Source organism: Leiobunum rupestre, chromosome 10 (genome assembly GCF_980474605.1).
Source record: "Leiobunum rupestre chromosome 10, qqLeiRupe1.1.hap1, whole genome shotgun sequence".
Taxonomy (NCBI): domain Eukaryota; kingdom Metazoa; phylum Arthropoda; class Arachnida; order Opiliones; family Sclerosomatidae; genus Leiobunum; species Leiobunum rupestre.
Window position 1 is genome coordinate 41,741,024 of NC_143393.1, and position 6,715 is coordinate 41,747,738.

Consider the following 6,715-nt stretch of genomic DNA (forward strand, 5'->3'; position numbering starts at 1 on the left):
CTTTCGAAATTTTAATAGACGCTTCAAGAAATCATCCTCTCAGGAAATCGCCAAGAAATAATATTTCCGAGAGCCAGGACCTGCGAGTCTCTGTTCATATTGCTTAGTAAAATATTGGAATTTTTTCGCCTTTACGGCAGCAACGAGCGTTCCCCATTGCGTTTCTTTTGAACTAGGTAGCTTTTTTGACATATTAAGGCTTAGGAAAAACACGCCGTTCGGTTTACAGGTGAAAAGTTTCCATTATTTCCACAAGCACTATAAATAATCAGCTAGGCTAATACCCAAGGCACCACCTTAGGCCTAAGTCATCATGCGACTTTTGAAGCCCTTAATTCAGGTGGCCGGGTTACAATGCGTAGGAGGGTGGTGGCAAGCCCTGCATGCCACGAGATCGAGCCAACAGCTCCCTACACTAACTATTACCGTTAACCTAGACAAGTTTTTATGGAAGGGGAAACCGAAGAACTCGGGGGAAAACACCTTAAACCAGTGGGGAGAGAATTTGCAAACTCAACGCAGAAGGAGTTGTTCCGAGTTTTCACCCAGTGCCACAAGCTGGGATCGAACCCGGCTCCTCTTGCTGCGAGGCGAAAGTGCTAACCACTCCGCCACCCCACCTATTATACAATGGATCGAAGTCTTCTCGTCCCTCGTCCCTTAGGATAATCGGTCCCTGGATTTCTCGTTTCAAATAAAATATAAATGGTATAAATGAAATCAAGAACGTATATATGTATAAGAACGTTGAACAAAAGGCTTCGCTTGGGCCATGATTCAATCATGGAGGAAGGTACTTTCTTCCTCCATGATTCAATCGGTTTCAGAATAACTCCGCCCTAAATCCGCGAGCCGCTCACGCTTGAACTAGAAACGGTTATATAAAACAGCCCGAAATTAAAGTATGAAATACAGAAACAGGGATAAAATTAGAAAAGTTATAAACTCTAGTTCAGGTGATCATGACTGTTCATAAAATAAGGAGATTCCTCTTGAAAAGGTGGACGGAGCCAGCACTAACAACATCTTCCGGGAGGGAGTTCCAGGGGATAATGGTTCTACGGAAGAATGAGTATTTTAAGTAGTCCCTTTTAGAGTGAGGTAGATGGAGTTTTCTGCTATTCCCACGAGTGACAAGTGTGGAGACCGTGTAGGAGAAGTAAGTCTGACTAGAATCGCGTAACAGTTTGTACAATAGTACCAAATCCAAGTATAGGCGGCGATATTTTAAAGGCATCCAATTTGGGGTAGCAAGTCTGTCAGAACGAGATAAAGTCTGGAGAACGAAGGGAATTTTAGAGTTTATTTTTTTATCTATATCTCTGTCTTGTGTTGGTAATCTTGTTTTGTATTATTTTGTTCTATGTTTGAATGCTTGGTGTACGTAATATAAGTGCGTACTCAGGAGCTCGATAAGTGTATTTCACTTTCTCTATCCTGACAATAAAGTATTATTATTATAGTCACGAGCTTGAACATTTTCGAGTTGATTGATGTAGGGTGTGTTTGATAAGGGTTCCAAAGACAGGATGCCGACTCCAAAAGCGGACGAACGAAGGTGTTTTAAGCATGGTTAGATTTTTCAGTGAGAGACCAGCCAGTTTATATTTTATTACAGCCAAAAGACTGTTGGCACGATTACAGAGATTAGAGATATGACGATCGAATTTAAGATCCGAGGTGATAATGATGCCAAGGTACCTTTGCTCTGCACACGCTTTAAATTATATTGTTGCCAAGTAAATAATAAGGAGAGGGGAAGGAAGGGTTTGGTTTCGCCCGTTCTATGCTGAGAACGACGGAATTAGACTCATTGAATATTAACCTATTTCTCTTCGACCAGGATTCCAGGGTTGTTAGGTCAGATTGTAGAGAACTTATGTCAGAGTATGCCTCAATAGTAAGAAAAAATTTCAGATCATCAGCGTATAGACGTAGTTGGGATACAATACAATCTGGGAGGTCGTTGATATACACCAGGAACAAAAGTGGACCCAGAACACTTCCCCGAGGGACCCCGCTAAGAACGGGAAGGGGGTCGCTCAAAGTGTGCTCTACTCTCACCCTTTGTAGACGGGAAGTTAAGAAGTGTGATATCCAAGAAATTAAGTGGTTATAGATCCCGTACATTTTTAGTTTAGCAATAAGACGACTGTGAGGTACACTATCAAAAGCCTTGGAGACATCAGCACGTTTACCATTCTCAAGAGAGTCAAGCCATAGTTCCAAGCAAGACAACATATTTGTAATGGTAGATTTGTTATTTAGAAAACCATGCTGGAACGGAGTGAGATATTTTTTTATTTATCATACTAATTACAAGATCACGAAGCCACAGTAGGCTTATATGTGATCAGACACGGATGATATATTTGGAAGAAAACATTGAAAATATATCACAAAAAAAACTAGATTAATAGATAATCGGTGATCACAGTAAATTTTAAGTTTTAAGCTAAATGAGGGAGAGAACATTGACTATCACATTGGGAAAGTGAATCTTGAATCCACAATGAGACCGCCTTTCGGAATGAGACTCTAGAAGGAGATTTCAAAATCTCTAGTGGAGGAGCGTTCCAGTCATTTATTACTCGACTTGGAAAGTGCCGTTGACGTATTGATTTTTTTACAAGTGGTTTAAATAATTTTGCCTGATGACCCCGAGTATGCGTGTTAGTGGAAGAATCAAAAAATGTATCTTGAGTCGGCGCCTTTAGAACACGTTGATAGAGAACAAACAAATAGACAAGATCGTTAACACGATGACGGGTCACAGGCAGAACCGTCCCTTGGGTAGGGCGAGAGGGGCAGGGGCCCAGGGCGCCAAAATGTTAGGGGAGCAAAATCGATGATTTTCATTTAAATTAGATATTGAAAATTTAAAAATTTCTACTTAAGGTTCTGGGGGCGCAATTTTGGTTTTTGGCCCAGGGCGCCATTTGAACTAGGTACGGCTCTGGTCACAGGGTCCAAAATGCCGAGGGTTTTATTTCGTTGAATTGGTGAAGATTTGTTGAGACCACGAGTAAGTTTCGTAAAACGATTACGCGCTTTAGTCAGGGTGATTTTGTCACCCACTAGAGCGGGAGACCACACAACGGACGCAAAGTCAATATTCGGTAGAAGTAGAGAACAATAGATGGTTCGTATTAGAGTATTTGAGCAGAAGTAAAAGTTGCGGCGCGTCAAGCCGGTAATAGAGTTCATTCGTTTACTGATGGTTTGAGTGTGAGAGGAATATAATAAACGTTCATCAATGATAACTCCAAGATCACGAATTTCGGTAAAACACTCAATAGAAGATCCACGAAGCGTATAGGAATGTCGAGGGTTGTTACTTCCAAGGTGGAGAATCATACTTATAGACGGATTAAAAGCCATACCAAGATTGGAAGCCCAAACGTTAACACTATCAAGATCGACTTGTAGATTGATACAATATCGTTGTCTGTAAGAAGAGGGTATCCCAGCTTCGTGTCGTCAGCGAATAAATAAGGCGTAGCATGCGAAACCGCCGATGGAAGGTCATTGATGACGACCGAAAACAGGAGAGGACCAAGTACAGTCCCTTGAGGTACTCCGCTTAGGGGACAATGGGCATCGGAAGAAGCACCTTTGAGAACCACCGTTTGTGAGCGGCCGACTATTAAGTCTCGAATCCAATGTAGAGCTAACTCAGTTATTCCAGCAGACTCTAAAGCGGTGAGTAAACCATCGTGAAGTATCGTGTCAAAAGCTTTGCTGAGATCAAGAAAGACTACATCGACAGCTTTACCAGAATCTATCCATTTGGTCCAATCATTAGTAGCCGCGAGGAGGTTACTTGAACAGGATTTACCAGGAAGGAAACCATGTTGAGATTTGGAAAAAAAATCTATTTCATTGAGGAAAACTTCAATCTGTGGTTTCGCTATTCGTTCGGCTGTACGCGAAATTTGGCTACCACGAAAATTTCCCGGTTCAGTACGACTACCAGACTTATGTATTGGAGTAAGATACGAAACCTTCCACGAAACCGGAATTTTCCCAGTATTGAAGCTGTGAGTGAAGATGCGATACAAGGGATCAGTGAGCAAACCAGCGAGAGATTTCAGAAGGTAAGGGTGAAGCCCATCAGGTCCTGCTGCTCGGTTAACATTTAGTTTTTTGAGGAGTTTGTAAATTTCATTACGGTCGCATTGGAATACCGAGAGTTTAGGTCGATCTGAATTCGTAGGTGGTGTAACGTTAATATTCGGCTGGTTACTTGACACTTTGGCAAAGTGAGAACCTAGAGTCTGAACAATTGCCTTTTCATTTCGCCAATTGTTAATTTGGTTTTGCGCCTTTTTTTGAAATGGCTGTAGAACGTCTTCGGATTCGAAGAAATTTGTTTAGTGATTGTATACTCTGATTTCCTTTTAACTTTCCTCAACGCATTGGTAAGACCATTCCGAGCTTGTTTGTACTTTTCATAGGCAGCATCTACAACGTAAGAATTAGCAGCTCGCCTTTTAAGTCGTACAAAGCTAGTCCATTGTTGGCGTTTGAACGCGCTAGACTTCGAAAGTTGGACGGTCGTATGTTGAGTGGCACGAAGAGTGAGATTCCTGTATTTAGAACATGCATGAATTTATTCCATAAGACGTCAATGTTCTTCGATCGAAGAATTTGACACCATTGCACATCATTCAAGAAATTGACAAAGTTTTCGTAATCGCCTTTAAAGAAATCTCTACAGATCCTCCGTATGGGAGGATTCACATCAATTGAAACGGATGTCTTGAAAACTATGACACTGTGGTCGCTGTTTCCAATAGGGGAAGATATAAAGGATCAAAGGCAAGGTCAGGATCATTAGTTAAAACCAAGTCAAGAATGTTGGAAGCATTGGAGGCACGGCACCGAGTCGGTGTCAATATAATTTGGTGTAAATTCATGGAAGAAAGTGTATCCACAAAAGTACGCGCTGCAGCCGATGCACCAACAGAAGGACCAAATAGTAGCCAGTCAATATGCGGATAATTGAGGTCACCAAGGATGAGTAGGTTGATATTTTTAGAGTAACTGTAATTGGTCACAGCTGTAATAAGTTCGAGCGTTTCACTGTGATTATTGTAGGTGGGGGAACGGTAAATGACGAAAACTAGTAGGGATTTCGACGTGGTAGAACAGAGTGTAGCAAGGTGTTCTAGACCAAGAGTTGATGACCACAACTCGGAGACGTTATTTGGAATATGAGCTAACACGCGACATTGAATAAGATTCGATACGTAGAGTGCGACGCCACCTCTTTGCAGTGGAGGAGTGCGATCTCGTCGGTAAAGAGATGAGCCTATCAGTGATAACTCACTATCCAAAATATCTTGGGTCAACCACGTTTCTGTTAAAGCAACGAGGTTCACATTAAATTGAGAACAGACCCGTTGAAGTTCAGAGAGTTTATAAGCAGCGAGACCAGCAATGTTCGTTAAAAGTGATGAAATATAATTTAATTGTCGAGGAACAAAAATTGGAGCACACGGATTTAATGTTGGAGTTGAGAGATTGATCTTGTTAACATAGGGCGAATGACCGAAAGGTGGAACTCGAGCCGGCGATGTTAGATGTTTTTTGGAGAAGTAGGAGAGGTTGTAGTAGAAGATGGTGAATCACGATGGCGATAAAATTCGGTTCGAAGGTGCAGGGCCGGCGGATCGTGTTAATCTCGGGTGGGTAGTCAGAAGAAGGGGGGGGGGGGGCGGATTTATTGGGTTATCCTACATAAAAAGATAGGCCTATATAATACTAATTAAGAGAAATTGATAGAGGTAAAAACTACAAAAATTTAGTATTATTCAAATTTATTATTACATAGTATTAATTGCGCAATGCAAAAACTGTACTGCGCTTTGCATTTTCGGAAATGAACTGATTGAACAATTTTTCCAAATATTTTGACGCGTGATTTCATGTAGCTATTAAAATTCATATGGCTACGTGTAACGATGTTTGAAGGATCTGAGTACTAATATTTAAACTCAATTATATAGAAAGGTAGAGACAACGTTATAAAACGTAGTACTGACAACTGTGGGTACTTTTACTACCCCAATTTGTGGTAGAAGACTTCGTTCCTTAAAATTAGGCACCGATTATTTAAATTACAATTATTTAAAAAATAAATGGAGACTTTATGGCTTTGGTGTCAAATAAGCAGTTTAGGGAGAATCAGTTATTAATTTTTTGAACACTTACATTAGAGCCCACTACTAACCAAATAATCAACTCAATATCATATATGTAATATACATTTAGTATCGTTTACCTTCTAAAATTTATAGTGTATGCATATGCACTTATAATTCCTACTTCACAACGGGAGGTAGCTAATAACTATTTTATATAAATGTTTGATACAAAGAGACTAATGACGACAAACATTAACGTTTAAATACACTTATGAAAATTATGCTTTTGTCATTTTATGTATTTTTAAATTTTGATTTTGATGATTTACTTTAATCTATTTCAATCGGGGCAGTGCCGCGTGCATAGTTTTCAACAGCACCGATATTTACAGCATGAGATAAAGATAGTGTTGTATTTAACTTCTGCATCACTTCCCGATAGAAGTCAGTCTTTACCGTATTTTCAGAAATAGAAAGGGGATGGACGCGAAGGAAATGAAAAGACTTGTCAAAGGTCTATGCTTAAGTTGTGATTTGCCCTTTTGGGAAGACTGCATTTTACTATT